Below are 15,009 nucleotides of genomic sequence, written 5' to 3'. Positions count from 1 at the left end.
CGCCCTCGGCCCCTGGGGGACGCCCCCACCCCTCTCCACCCTCCCCAACCCTCCCATCTCCGACTGTGCCTGCTAGCACCAGCCAGCAGGAGCTGGGGCTCTGAGGACCCTGGAGCCCCTATCTGCGCCCTGCAAATTCCGAGAAATGTGAAACTTGGGGGGCGGGGGGGAGGGGGAGTGTGGAGGGTAGCAGGGAGGGAAGGCAGAAGCTGGGAGCTTCCCATCCCTTTGGAAATCTATGGAGCCCCCCAGTTCTCAGAGGCCCTGCTGGTACCCAGACTGCCCCCCCTCCCCCAATCCGGAGGGGACTTCGTGTTCCGTGTACGTTTGCATCTCTATTTATACCTCTGTCCTGCCAGGTCTCCCACCTTCCCTGGGCTCCAAAAGCCAGGGTGTCTTTGTCCAGGTCACCCCCACGCAGTCTGCTCCCCTTCCTCATCCCCAGTTACGTCTCTGAACCGCCCACGACCTTCTGTGTTGTTTTGCATGGCTTTGCAGTTATGGAGAAAGTGGAAACCCAGCAGTCCCTAAAGCTAGACCCCGGAGGGCAGGTGGACAGAAGCCAGGCCAGGCCCCCCACAGGGGCCGGCAGAGAAGTGAGGGGCAGAGAAGGGAGGGGAGAGCCCATGGCCAGGGTGGTCCCGCTGGCAGGTGAGAACCAAGTGGCCTTCAGTCACATTCCCGGGAGGGGGGGGGGGCAGGGGCAGAGGTAATGCAGCCTTCCGACCAACACTCCCCTTGATGGGCAAGAAAACGTCCTGCTGGCCATCCGGCCACTGCTCACCGTGACCAACTCCGGCATCTGTGGAATGAGTTGTCTCCTTGGAAAACCACATCCTGACTCCTCATCGTCTGAGTCTCCCAACACTCCAGTTAGGTCACCAGGGCAGGGATGCTCATCCACATTTTACCGATGGCAGTGAGGCCCAAACAGGGGGTGTGACTTGTCCAAGGTGACACGTACAGCAAAAGGCACCGGGGGACCAGAACCCAGGCCACTTGTTCCCAGGCGGAGTGCTCTTTCCTTCCCAGGCCTCTGCCCGCTCCTGAACGCAAAGCTCCTGCCCTGTGCCCTGGCACTGTGTGGGCAATGGGGCCTAAAACAGGCCCAGACCTCAGGTCGGAGCCAGTGCTGGGGCTAGAGAGCTGGCAGGCATATCCTGCTGACTTCACCCCTGACCCCACAGCCGGTGTTGGTGCCTGTGTCCCGCGTGGCTAGAGATAAGCTAAGGCTGCAGCAAGGCATGCCCCTCCCAGGTGGGGGACATGGAGTTGGTGTGCCAACGGCCTATGTCACCTGCCACCCAGAAACCCAAAGGGAGAGCAGAGACGGAGGTGGGAACCAGGCTCCCTGCGGGGACCCACACCTGGAGCTGGCGCCTGACTCAGGACAGCCTCAAAGGGTGGGTGAGAGGCTTCTCCTCCCTCCGTGCTGCCCTCGCATGCTGTTCCCATGTCCCAGCTCTTGGACACGCTCAGCAAGGCCCACGCTGGCCTTCAGAAAAGCAGGAGTGGGGACCACGGGGTGATCAGCCTCTGGGAACCCCTGGGAGGGAAGAAGTCTGGCCTGGCCTGTGTGTGAGTCCTGTCTCAGCGGGAGGAGCTGTCCGCCCACGTGCCAAGGAGAGCAGGGCCCAGGAGCCGGGGTGCCCTCTGTATTTATGTTGAGGTGGGGAGCGGTGCCGGCTGCCTATGTCTTGTGTGTGACCCTGCCCTCAAGGGGTCCTGTCCCGTCAGTCCTGAGGGAGCCACAACCAAAGTTGCAGGGAGATGGTGAGGAAGGAGGCTGAATGGCCCTGGGCAGACTGCTCGGTCTCCAGGCTCCCAGTCTCTGCTGGGTCTTTCCCGGGGAACTGGACGGCCAGCGTTGCTTCCCTCCCCCCTCCCACTGCGGGCAGCCTTTCTGCTTCCCCAATGCCTTATGCCTGGGCACACTGCCACAGAATATGCAATATGTGTGGGTGACATGCCCCACGCCCACACCCCCACCCCGGGCAGCCCCCCGGACCCCAAAGGCTGCGGCTGCCACGGCCTCCCTTTAGACCCTGCTGCCTATCTGTCTTCACACTGAGAATGGCGTCTAATAAATACTGCCCATGGAGACCAGGTTCAGGCTCGGCTACCTCTGTCATCATATACCCTGAGAGCGGCCGGGGCCGGGCCATCTGCTGACCCGCACACACACCCCTGCGCACACTCCGGCCCCGCCAAGGTCTACAGACACACTCGCTGATGCACCTCGGGCTGACTAGACCCTTTGTGTCCACAGGCCTTGGGGAGAAGGCTGGGGACAATACTGGCTTCCCTTTTGTGATTTCCTCCCAGGTCAGGTTTTCTGTTTCACCAGCAACAGCTATAAGACGGGACCTTAGAAAAGAAATCACCTGCTTCAATTCTCCCCCTTGAACATGAGTAAACTGAGGCCCAGAGAGGGCAAGTCACTCTCCCTGAGTCACACAGCAATGAGTGGGGGGCCCAGGATTGGAACCAGAACCGGGGATTCCAAGTCCAGCGCTCCCCCTTCTCAATTGTCTTCGGAATCTGATGGACACACACACACACTGCAGCTGACAATGGCAGCCTCCGTCAGCCAGGAGTGGGGGTGCCCTTCTTCCAGCAGGGCCTTCCAGGCTCAGTGGCCTGATGGGCACAAAAAAATGTCTCTCTCATAGGGAGACACGTCGCAAGCACCTTTCTTCAGGGTACATTTTTCTCTGGAGGGACAACTTGGCCTGAGACTGAACCCCAGAGCCCAGGACAGATCCAGCTGGTGCCAGCCCCCGGAATCAGCTGGCCAGTGGCTTTGAGATGCCGCTGAGTGCAACCCAGAGTAATGCCTTTTCTACTGCAACCCTGAACCTATCTGCATGCCTGTCCATCTATCTCTCTTTCGTGAAGCAATACTTAATCCCTACTACAGCCTTTCCACTCTAGTTCATGTGATGAAATGCTGGTCACTACCTACTAAATTTATCTCTCTCCCCACTAGGGCTCCCTGCAGATTGAAATACAGGGAGTGGGGTAGGGGCACTTTCTCCAGTCTCCACCCCTACCCATATAAATCAACTGAAAAATAGAAAGAGAGGCCTATTTATTGGGGGTTCAGGGATCTACGGAAGCAGTGGTGGCACCTGCACTTCCACTAGCACATACCCCCTCCAGGAGGCAGGCAATGTGACAGTGGTCCCGGCTGCTCCGTGCAGCTGGAGGCAGGCTCCTGGGACATGCTTCTCATTGACCTGTGGCCCTCAGGGTGTCCTCAGCTCCCGGTGGCTCACCCGCACCTAAGAGCACCCCATCAAAAGTCAGGGATCCCCGGCCCAATTGCCTGTCTTTCTCAGCGCAATGGTGGTAGAGATTATGTCATTTTTGAGGTCAGCTGTGGCCAGGACAAGGTTGCTTTTACTCTCTTTAGCAGTTCTTGCAGGACACAAACATGCTGGCACTTGCCCTCCTGTCTTCTTTTCTTTTTTGTTAATCCTCACCTGAGGATATTTTTCCGTTGATTTTTAGAGATGGCAGAAGGGAGAGGGAGAGACAGAGAGAGAGAAACATCGATGTGAGAGAGACACATCGAGTGGTTGCCTCTGCACATGCTTCCCGACCAGGGCCGAGGATCAAGCCTGCAACCAATGTATGTGCCCTTGATCGGATCAAACCTGGGACCCTTCAGTCTAGGGCTGACCCTGTACCCACTGAGCCAAACCGGCTAAGGCTGCCCTCCTTTCTTCGTCACCCAGGACAAAATAATCAGAGCTCGAAGGGGTCCCCGAAGGGCTGCATTCATCGCGGTCTTCCAAGGGGTGATCAGAATTGTGGCAGCGGTGAACTGCACGCCAGCCCCTGCCTAGCCCCCGAGGACTCGGAATTGTCCGTGGTCCTAGCGTGGGCTCTGTATCGCCAGGTGATGCCATCCCACCCTCCTCGCTTACACATAGTATCTGAGGCATCCTGCACTACAAAATGCATGCACAGCAATGCAAAACTAGAAACCAGCATTGCAGAAGGTGGGGGGTGCGGGGGGGGGCATGAATATACCAAGATCCCGGCTGCTGTGGTGACTGTGTGAGCATCAGATGGAGACAGAAGCGTCCTGGAGCCGAGAGAAAGAGGCCTACAAGAGCAACTCTTCCCCAGACGTGTCCCATGGTGTGCCTGCGGGAAAGGGGTCCTCGGTCAAATGAAGCTGGGGAAACACTGTACCTGCCCTCACGCGTGGAGCTTCACAAGGCATCTTCCCTTATAAAGGCTCTGAGAAGCCCTGCAGCAAACACAGCTGCTCCCCTCTGCTTTCCCCAGCCGCACCCGCACTCATGCCCAACGCCAGACCCTCTGCTTGTGTGGCATCTCGTGTTCCACAGCGCACGTCTTGGGAAATGCTGACCTATCAAAATCTCATTGTCTGATGGAGAGAGAAGGCTGATCCTCCCCCTCGATAAATTCTAAAAAAGAGTTCAGTGTAGAAGCCCTTCTATAACGGAAGGCCATGACATTACCAAATACATATTTTATTCTCCATTACGTGTCAGCTCGAACGAAGGCTCAGAGCCAGGATCGGACCGTGGGCTGGTGGCGGAGCGGGGCTGTGAGCCCAGCCCAGTGGCCCTGAAGCATTTGCTCGCACCCACCGCCCTGTGTCCTGTCCCCAGGCCGGCCCATGTCATCAGCACAGGTTTGGCAGAAGTCACGGAGCTAGCTGTTTAGGACGTCATTCCTTACTCAGGACATTGGTGAATGGGGAGGCTGTAACCTGTCACCCTTCCAAAATGACAGATTCTGATGCAGCTAAGAGACCCTGTTCCACCGAGATCCTCCCACTCCCATGCACGGGGCCATCTAGCCTCTCTACAGGCTCAGCATGGCCTCAAGCCCAACAGCATCCCACAGCTCATCTTAGGAAGCCGGGGACCGGGGACCAGGAAGGGACTTCTTGCGAGAAGAAAGAACACTAACCACGCGGACCGTGCTGGCCTCCACAACCCAGGGCACACGTCACCGCCTCCGCTGAGAAGCTGATGCCCCCTCTCTCTCCCAAAGCCGTTCAGACTCCATTTTCCAAGAGGCCCTGAACAACCCAGTCTACAGTGGGCACGGTGCCCTCCCCTTGCCAGGGTGGCAGCGATGCTAGGACAACAGCCTCAGGCACTGCCATCACCTTTGGCAAAGCCCGCAAAGAAACACATACACACACTCCTCTAGGCCATTGGCCCAGCTCCTGTTTTTCAAGGGAAGGGATTGTTGTTTACAGAGAGGAAGTGAGATGCTCAAGGTCATGAAGCAAGATAATGGTGCAGCCGGGACTAGTATCCAGATAGCCTAACTTTCCCTCCCCACCACACACACACACACGCACGCACGCACGCACACACACACATACACACACGCACGCACGCACGCACACACACACACATACACACGCGCGCACATACACGCACGCACGCGCACACACATACACACACGCACACGCACGCACACATACACACACACACACACACACACATACACGCACGCACACAGCGGGGCCCAGCCTTCTCTGACTCTGATTTCAGATGAAAGCTGCTAATCTCGGGAATTGAGTCATTCTCAGGCTGGAAATTTCCCACATCGAGGTCGGGACACACATGGGGAGACACATCTCTGCCCCTCAGCCTCCCAGCTGCAGGGCAGGGCCTTGTGAGCGGTGCCGCCTCTCAGGCAGGGGCTGTGGTGGAACTGACCCCCAGGACCTTTCTGGTCAGGAACTCCCCAAGAGCCCACACTAACAGCATTTGCCATTCACAAAGCTCTCTCACCTGGGTCTCTGCTGTCATCATGGGACAACCTGAGGTGAGGATTAACACCCCCATTTTCAGCACTAAAGCTTGGGAAGACCCAGGTCCTGAGAGCAGGGACTGTCCCACAGTCACCTCTGTTTCTGAGCACTGACCAGGCCACCAGGCACTTCCTTGGGAGCCCAGCCCAGTAACTCTTGGCCAGTGAGTGCCCCACGCAGCTTGCCAAGCTGGATCCCATGGGTTGGAGAGCCCCCAGGTGGACATGGCTCACAGAACCCATGAGCAAAAGGAGACAAGGAGTTATGAATGCTGTACCCACTTCACCACACGCCCGTGTCAGTGTCCATCATGTGCCAGAATGTCCAGCCAGCAACCTCTGCCCTTCAGCGGGAGGGGCTGAAGGTTCCCAGGGGAAAGGGCAGGCCTCTGACCCACGCCACCTCCCCGGATCAACACTCTTCCACAGGTCTTGTTCCCTGAAGAGGGAGCATGTGACCAAGTCATCCCTGACTACGAAATACTCTGGTCCGACTACGAGATCGGAGTGGATTCCTGGGCTCGTGCTGGCCCCAGCACTGGGATTGGAGAGGCACTTTCTAATTGGCACAGGTCCAACCTGGGAAGCCAGGGGTGCTGCTGTATTGTGCTCTGTGTTGTGAGCTGTGTTGTGGCCTGCTCTCACCATTTGTAGTTAGAACTCCCATTCTGCCCTCGTTCCAGACCAGAAAAATCTCTAAGGAGACGTTTGGCTGCCTGGGGGTACTGTACCAGTCATGCCAGCTTCTCTCCTAAGGTGAAGGGAACGCCAGAGACTTAAAGCTAAGGCTGTCATTGGGCATCTGCTGTGCGCCTTAGACTTAATAAACCTCACAACCACGCTGCAGGACAGGTGCCGTTACCCTCGTGTTGGCAGATGAGAAAGGTAAGACTCAGAGAGGTTAAATGACTCGCCCAAGGTCACACAGCTATTGAGTGGCAAGGCCCCAGCCAGAACCCTCTGAGAAATCCTGTTCCACCCAGACCCTCCCACTCCCATAGGTAGGACCATGTAGCTCTTTCTACAGGCTCCGCATTGCCCCCAGGCCCAACAGCATCCCACGACTCGCCTGAGGAAGCCAGGGGCTGTGAGAGCTGCTAGAGCTCGGGCACTTTCCGCTGTATATCCATGCCTGGAGCGCATCTAGCTCAGCCTGTGCCCCCGCCCCCCTGCCCCCCGGCCCAGAAAAGCAAGAACGGGCTCAGCAGCTTCCCTAGCAGGTCAGACAGTCTTGATTTACAGGAGCCTCACTCTCGGATGCAGCCCCTTCATTCATTGAGCAGCAGTTCTAATAACCATGAGTGTCTTCCTTCTCTTGAGACAAGAACTGCTTTCCTGCTCCGGCTGTGCCCTCTGGGGCCACATGCAGTAATTCCCTCTATCGTGGATTCAAGATGTCTCCCCTCTGGACAGGTGCCTCCCAGTCTTCTCCAAGGTATTCTTTCAGCCCCACCTCCCGTGACAGTGCAGTTGGTTCCCTTCTCTGGAAGAGCTTCAGCTTACCCCAAAAGCCTGTTCAGAGCTCGATACACCATGTGTGGTCCAGCCGGCCCTGGATGCTGTTCTCGTATTAAAGCAGCCTGAGAGTCCATCTGGCATATGGGCAACCACCTCACACTGAGCGTGCAGCCCACCCACACCCCATGGAGTCTGTCATGTGCAACACCGCGGCAGACACTATTGGTGACCTAGTCAAGAGCCATGCCTGCGCCCTTCTGCCTTGAGGGCAAAAAGCTGACACTGCTCAGGTGCTCGCTCACCTTTTCCCAGCCCCAGTTCCAGGGACAAAGCTAATTATGATGACCTCGGGCATCTTTCCAGGGACTGGACTAGGAATGAGGGTGCCCGTTCTGGTGAGTGGGTCCTTCAGGGAAGTCTGCTGGGGCTGCGGGGAAAGACCTTCCTCTCCTAAAAGAAAGTGCAGGGAGGAAACACTGCTCGACTCTAACTGGCCCCCAGGCCTGTGCGTGACGCCTGGGACAGCGGGACGGCAGCAGGAGGCAGAGAGCTTACTTGTCTCTGTGACTCTGAATGGCCCCTGGCACTCCTTTCCTCGGGGCCTCTTGTCACAAGAGAGGGGAAGTGAGAGAGCCAGATGGTTTTCCCTTCTGAGAGCCGAAGGCCCATCGCCCATGGGCTCCTGCAGCAGGATTATCACACTAGCTGAGCCCCATGGACCACAAGCAAGAAATGGCTTTGTTTGTCCTCCCTTCATGGGCTTTGTTGAGTCTCCCGCTCTTGTCTCTTAAATAACAGCTGGGGCCCATTTCAAAGCTTTGTGGTCACTCTCGGGTATAAGGAAGTCCGGTTCAAAACTTTAATCTCAAATCCATCCGAATGCTAATATTCTCCCTGCTCCCAGAATAGACATCCTTCCACCCACCTTTTATTTCCGGCTGCTCCACGGAGGTGAAGAGGGACTAGAAGACAATGGAAGCCCTCCGTGTGGCCAGACTCTCAGTGCTGCCTCTCCAGGGTCCCGTGTGGGGTTTGCAGATCCCACACAGGAACATCCTCACTGCCCCGTCCCACACAGGGGTGATCCATGTCCCCAGAGCTCCAGCCCTTGGGGTTCACCTCCCCCAGCTTCCTCTAGCCCCACAGCCAGCCCACGTGGGAGGACTGCTGTAAAAATCTAACAGTGGCCCAGCCACCTGCCAGTGTCCACTTGGCCCAGAGGACACCACACATCTTGGCCATTCCAGACAGTGGGCGTGCAGGCAGTGGGAGGGCCCCCAGTGACCCTGCCGCCTCTCCCCAGTGCTGCTCACCCTTGTTCCCACAGGCAGAGGGTGGGCAGCAAGTTCATCTCCCAAGTAGACATCCAGCCTAGGAAGAGGCCATGTCCCTGTCTTGTCGTTTCTATGAGTGATTCCGGGAGCCTGGCTGGGCTGGGGGAGTGGGGAGCCACAGCATTCTTCTCTGGGACTGACACCTCCCGACGACAGACCCTCCCTCCTCTCGCTCTGATCGCCTGCTTGTTTATCCGGGCCAGGGAGGACTGAGGGCATCTCTTTGTCTTTGACTGTGCATTCTGGTAGCAAATTTCAGGGTCAGAGAAAAAGTCTGTGCCTTTCATGTACCTTTGGAGCCAGGCCTCTCCCGCACTGAGGCTGGGCAGTTTCTCTGTTTAATGTCCGTGCAGCATGTCATTGACTTCGTGCCACTAGAGCTCATCTGGTTGGCTCCAGACTTTTGATGATGCTCCAGGTGCCGGAGCTGGATCCGCTATTAAATCTGTCCTGCTCTCTCCCAGCTCACGTCACCCCTCAGATTTGATCATCCAGCTCTCTGTGCCATTATTCAAGCCTTTGATGAAAATATCAAAGAGAAAAGGCCCAAACAGAGGACACTTAATGCAGGGCGACATGTACTCCGGCATGTTCTTGGTGAACTGTCCCTGGGACCAGCTCCTTACCACTCCCTTTTATCTGTGCTCTAAACTGGTCTGTTTAATCCAGGCTCCCAGGTGGCTGGGCTCCAGGCCACCATGTGCTAGTCTGCCAGGAAGTCAGTGACCTGGGCTGGGAATCTGCACTTCCTGCAAACAGGTGTTGCCCTGCCTGGCTCAGCCTTCACGCCCTCCCCCACCAGCTCATTTGGGCTTCCTCCTTTAGCTCAGCTCTGCCCAGCCCACATCCCAACCCCAGCCCCAGCTCCTGAGCTGAGCACTGCCCTTCTCATCGCCTTCCCCGTTCAACCTCGCCTTTTGGGGTGGGGGGGGTGGGAGGCAGCCACTGGGCACTCAGAATGGCCCCAGGAATTGAGATCTGCCACAGGAAACTGCGGACATCCAGGGCCCCTAGTTCAGTGGGTGCTGAAGTAAGTGGAGCAAAGAGTATTTATTCAGCCAGGAGCTGGGCTAGGTGTGTTACCAGAGCCCCAGCAAAGCCTGGGGAAGCAGCACAGCTGTCTCCATCAGCTGGTGAGGAAATGGCTTCAGGGGGTCCCATCACTTGCCCAACATCATCCAGCCAGGAAGTGGCAGAACTAGGCTTGGACCCCAAGTTTGTGTGTTCGCCTTCCACGCTGGTCACACACCCCCTGGCTCGCTGTCACCATGTTCTCACCTTCCCAGGGTCCCCTCCCAGGCAATTGGGGCACCAGCTGCTTGCTTAGGAGGCCTCTGGAAGACAGGGCAACCCTGAGCACAGTCCTTCCTGACCCCAGGAGGGAGCAGCAGGTTGGTGTGATAACATCAGGCAGTAGGAAAGCCACCTCAGTGTTCCTGAGACCTGAGCGATCTGCAATTAATCTTCCAGATCTGGCACCAGAGATGCAGTATGAACCTGCTGCACCCCGCCCCCTCTAGCCCATCGTGGTGAACAGATGGGCAGACCCCTCCCGGGGGCTAAGTAGGGCACAGCTGAGGCTGCTGGGAGGCAGGGAGGGAGAGGAGGTGCAGAACCAGCTCCACCCCACCTGCCAGGGCCCCGGGGCCTATGAAACGCAGGGTCAGCTCTCTGCCCACCAGCAGGGCATGAGGCCCGTGCTCAGGCAGACACTCACCCTGGGGTGCTCAGCGGAGCCTGGACGAGCACTGCTGGAACTCATGGGCCAGTCAGGTCATCCTTGCTAATTCCAAGCCCCCTAACTGAAGTCCACTGGCCTGATGAGCAGCAAGGACTTCCTCCCGGGGCCAGAGTGAGTCCTGGCAGTGCAGTGCCCGAAGCACCCAGGTCCTGACCAGGCCCAGCCTCCGCCATCGGCCCCCAGGGTCACCATGAGCACTGCCGGGTGGGGCGGGGCACGGAGGGCCAGCAATGCAGACACAGGCAGCAACTGTCAGCGCTGGAGGGGCTTGAGGAACCATGAGCTCAGTGCTTTATTTCAGGAGCAGCACAATCTCAGAGCTTGTAACAGCCAAACACTGGAAACTCACCAAGCATCCAGCAGCAGGTAAATGGATAAACCAACTGAGTGTGTCCATGCCAAGGCGACCTCCTACTCAGCAACACGGAGGAATGAACCGGTGACCTGTGCAGCGTGGATGAGTCCCAAGTCACCACGCTGAGTGAAAGAGGTGAGAGAAAGGATGTGCTGTGGGAGCCCATGCATATGAAGCTGAGGAAAGTGTAAACTGGCCCAGAGGGACAGAGAGCAGTCCCTGGTGACAGAGGAGGGAGGGGGGGTGGCAGGAAAGACATTAAAAAGGGCACAGGGAAGGTTTGGGGTGATAGGGTCTTCCACCAGCATGACTATGCTGACAGTTTCATTGGTACATACATACATAGAAATTTATCAAATTCCACATTTTAAATAGATGTGGTTTATTATATGTCAACTAGAGGCCCGGTGCACAAAAATTTGTGCACTTGGGGGGTCCCTCAGCCCAGTCTGTGCCCTCTCACAGTCTGGGACCCCTCAGGGGATGTCCACCTTCTGGCTTAGGCCCGCTCCCTGGGGGATCGGGCCTAAGCTGGCAGTCAGACATCCCTCTGGCAGCCCGGGAGCCCTCGGGGCACTGACCACCATGGGGCAGCTCCTGCATTGAGCATCTACCCCTGGTGGTCAGTGTGTGTTATAGTGACAAGTCATTCCCAGTCATTCTGTTGTTAGGGTCCATTTGCATATTACCCTTTTATTATATGCCAATGTTATCTCAAAAAAAAAAAAAGCTGTTTATAAAACACAAGGAGCAGAGGCACTGAACATGGCCCATCCAGGTGAGCTGAACACACCCCAGCCACCCACACCTCAGTGTGTCCTGGTGGCTGGGCTGGGGGTATAAGCTCCCTACACCTCCTAACCGTAGGGTCAGTGGGGTGGCCACCAGTGCTTCTAGTCATCTTCTGCCAAGCCCAACCCAGAACAGCTGTAAGCACGGAGTCACCAATGTCACACGCAGCCAGATCTGTCTCAAGGTGTACGGATGTAACAAGCAAACACCAGGCCCCATGGGGTGTTGCTGCACAGACATCAAGCGAAGGTCGACGGGGCTCTACTTTGGAGAAGAGAAAGGCCATTTCCACTCCACTCTCCCAGCTAAAGCCAGCTGGGAGGCCCCCTGGGTGGAATCGCAAAGGAGCCACTTCTGGAAGGCACAGCTGCTTGTGGGGAGCAAGCAGCCCTCTGTGGGGGAAAAAGGGGTGCCCCTGCTCCAGGCTTGGGGAGCCACTCAGCTGGGAAATAGCACATGGAGGTGCCTGATGCCCCTCCCACGGGGCCATTTTTCACGCAGGAGAAGACTGTCCTGCCCACACAGAGGCCGGCCGGCCCCGCCCCCTGAAGCCCATCTCCGCTGTGGAGAAAAGGTCATTTTGCTCAGAGTCGCTAAAAATTACACATTAATAGCCCTGCTGATTTCCAGCAGCTTCAAATGCTGGCTTTGGCCAAAACTTCTTAAAAAGGCCATCCTCCCTTCTTATTCCATAGAGTTTACATTTTATAATATTTAAACAGAACCACTTTTAAGCAAAGATACGCAGCGCTTTCCTCCCATGTCCCCATAAAAAGTAAAATCTGGGAACCGTCTACATCAGATGGCTACGGCATACCTTCTGAGCTCAGCAGTGATTAGCTCCATCTCCAAAATAGCTTGGAATTCTGCGGCCTCAACCCGGGGAACTGCTTCCTCCAAGAAGCCCTCAGGCCTCCTGTCTGGGCTCTGTGCCAGGGATATCAATCCCCGGAGAAGGTGTCCCCTGAAGAGGAAGTTTCTCCACTCTTCGTACATATGGCAGCTACACTTACTGGCTCTTTAATGTGTCAAGGACACAGACTGCTAAAAGAACTACATATAATTCATTTGCCAGGTCAACCCTATAAGGCAGCTGTGACTGTTATACCCATTTCACAGATGGGAAATAGAGATGCCAACAGAGCAGCCCACCCTGATTCTACATCCCATGCTTTTCAAGGCTCTCTGCCCAGACAAGGCAACCCAAAACTGACAGAGAGACAAACCTCTCACCAGGCCTGGGGTCCCATCAACCTCTTAAGCCTGCCCACCCTGCCATCCTGACAGAGGACACCTTGACTGCATCCTCCACCATTTGAGCCCAGAGGAGCTGAGCTCTGAGCCCTTTTTTTTTTTTCTTCTGCTTCTTTGAATCATTTACCCTACAATGGCCGTGTTTTTGTTTTTTTATGTTAAAATTCCCTCAGGTGACTCAAGGTTATTTTTCAAAAACAGGATTTTTTTTATTTGTCACCATTAAAAGTCTGAATTTTAAAATAATTCTTGGCCTGGGGCTCAGATCCACCAGCTATTGCTGCTTTCACACCTGTCTCATCCCCAGTAGCTTTCCCAGAACTGAGACCTTCCCTGTGGCGCTGCATGAGTTCTCCCAATTCGAACGTGGGCTTCTTCCGCATTTTGACTTTTCTAACAAGGACGTGATGGGGCAGATAATAGGTTGGCGCCTCCTCTGTGTCTTTTCGGTGCGTCTGGAATCCGCTTAGAATCCGTTTACTGGCCACTTCTCTCAGGTCATTTGTCTGCACCTCTCGGGCCATGATTTTCATCATCTTCTTCCGGTTGTGGCGGGCCTGTTGATGCTGGGCATAAGAGGTCTTCTGAACGGGATTGCTGTGTTTTTTAGTAAAACCAACACAGAATCGACAAAACAAATGACCACCGGTCGTCTTGGCATGGACATGAGCTTCAGTCACGGTCTGCCATTTTTGACCATGGAGCACACTTGGTCACTGGTAAGATCCACGCCATGGAAATGAATCAGGCAGATTTCGCCCTGAACTTCCTCAGCAGTCAGCTTGAGTTTTCTAAATGCACCTTCATGATTCTGCGGGTCAGCGAGGCCCGCTTCAGAAACACGACCCTTGAGACCATCAGAAGCACTTTCGGTTTCTTAAGCTCTCAGTGGGTTTTCCCACTGTTTCTTATGTTGAACATGGCTGGTGCCTTCACATCATACCAACCACTTTCTTCTTGGCTCCCTCTTTTGCACTTGTTCCTGACAACTGCCACGGTGCTGCTCAGACCAGGAGACTCCATTTTTAAAAGATAGGTGTGCCCCTGGCCGATAGGCCAAGGTTGCAGGTTCCATCTCAGGTCAGAGCTCTGACCCGAAGCAACCAATGAATGCATAAATAAGTGGAACAACAAATTGATCTCTCTCTCTCTCTCTCTATCTCTCTCTCTCTCTCTCTTATTTGCTCTCTCTCTCTCAAAATCAATAAATAAAATTAATTTTAAAATAAAACCTGGATGGCCCCAGCCGCAGTGCCTCTCCCTTAGCAGCACAGGCAGCACGCCATCTAGCGGCTGTGAAGTGAATCTCATATTGGTGGCCCTGCGGGAGCAGAGCCTGGGATCCATCCGCACGGCTCTTAGGTTGTCAGGTGGTCCGGCTGCGGTTCAGAGAAGGAAAGTGTCCAACCTAAAGGCACACAGCAAGTTAATATCCAGCTTCCAGGTTCTGGGGAAGCTGCATGTCTGGAAGCAGCTCTCGATTCCAGTAGTTGTGAGAGTAAAGGAAGGGTCCCGTTTGCGGGGTACACCATCCCCCTGGCAGTGCATCCTTTACTCTGTTTACCATTTAAACAGGTAAAGGGACACATGGCCCAAACGTACAAAAAGAGTATGTGGTGAAAAGTAAGACTCGCCCCAGCCCTCCACCACCCAGATCCCAGCTACAGAAGCATTATCAGTTTCTACATGTCTTTCCAGACACTATCTGTATATTTTTAAGTAATTTTTAAAATTTTATATAAATGATAGCATTTCCTACACAGGACACTTAAGTTGTCTTGGAGGTCACTTTTCATCTGCACATAATGAGCATCCCCATGTGGGTATGTGGAGGCACCACCATTTCTGTAACTCCTTTCCTTTTGATGGGCATAATGATGCGACAACAAACACATGTGGGGAAACCTATAGAATAGGACGTGGGACTGCTGGGATGATTAGTTTTGATTCATTTTAGTCTCATATACCAGAAAACCGAATATAACCAGAGTTTAAATACTTAATGCCTCATTATCTCATATGAAACAAGTCTAGAAGCAAACAGAACAGAGGCGCATGGCACTCCATGTTGGGGCAGAGGGTGTGCACGTGTGATTTTGATAGATGCTGCTAAATTGCCCTCCCCAGAGGTTGTACTGTCTTGATTTCCACCACTGGCCACAGAGTGTTTCCCTAGAGCCTGGCCAACACCACATGCTCCTACTTTGTTTAAGATTTCCCAACTGAGTAGGTGAAAATGGAATTCATTGTACTTCTTTTATTTT

The sequence above is a fragment of the Myotis davidii genome, unplaced genomic scaffold, assembly GCF_000327345.1.
Source record: "Myotis davidii unplaced genomic scaffold, ASM32734v1 scaffold238, whole genome shotgun sequence".
Taxonomy (NCBI): Eukaryota; Metazoa; Chordata; class Mammalia; order Chiroptera; family Vespertilionidae; genus Myotis; species Myotis davidii.
This window is presented reverse-complemented; position numbering follows the sequence as displayed.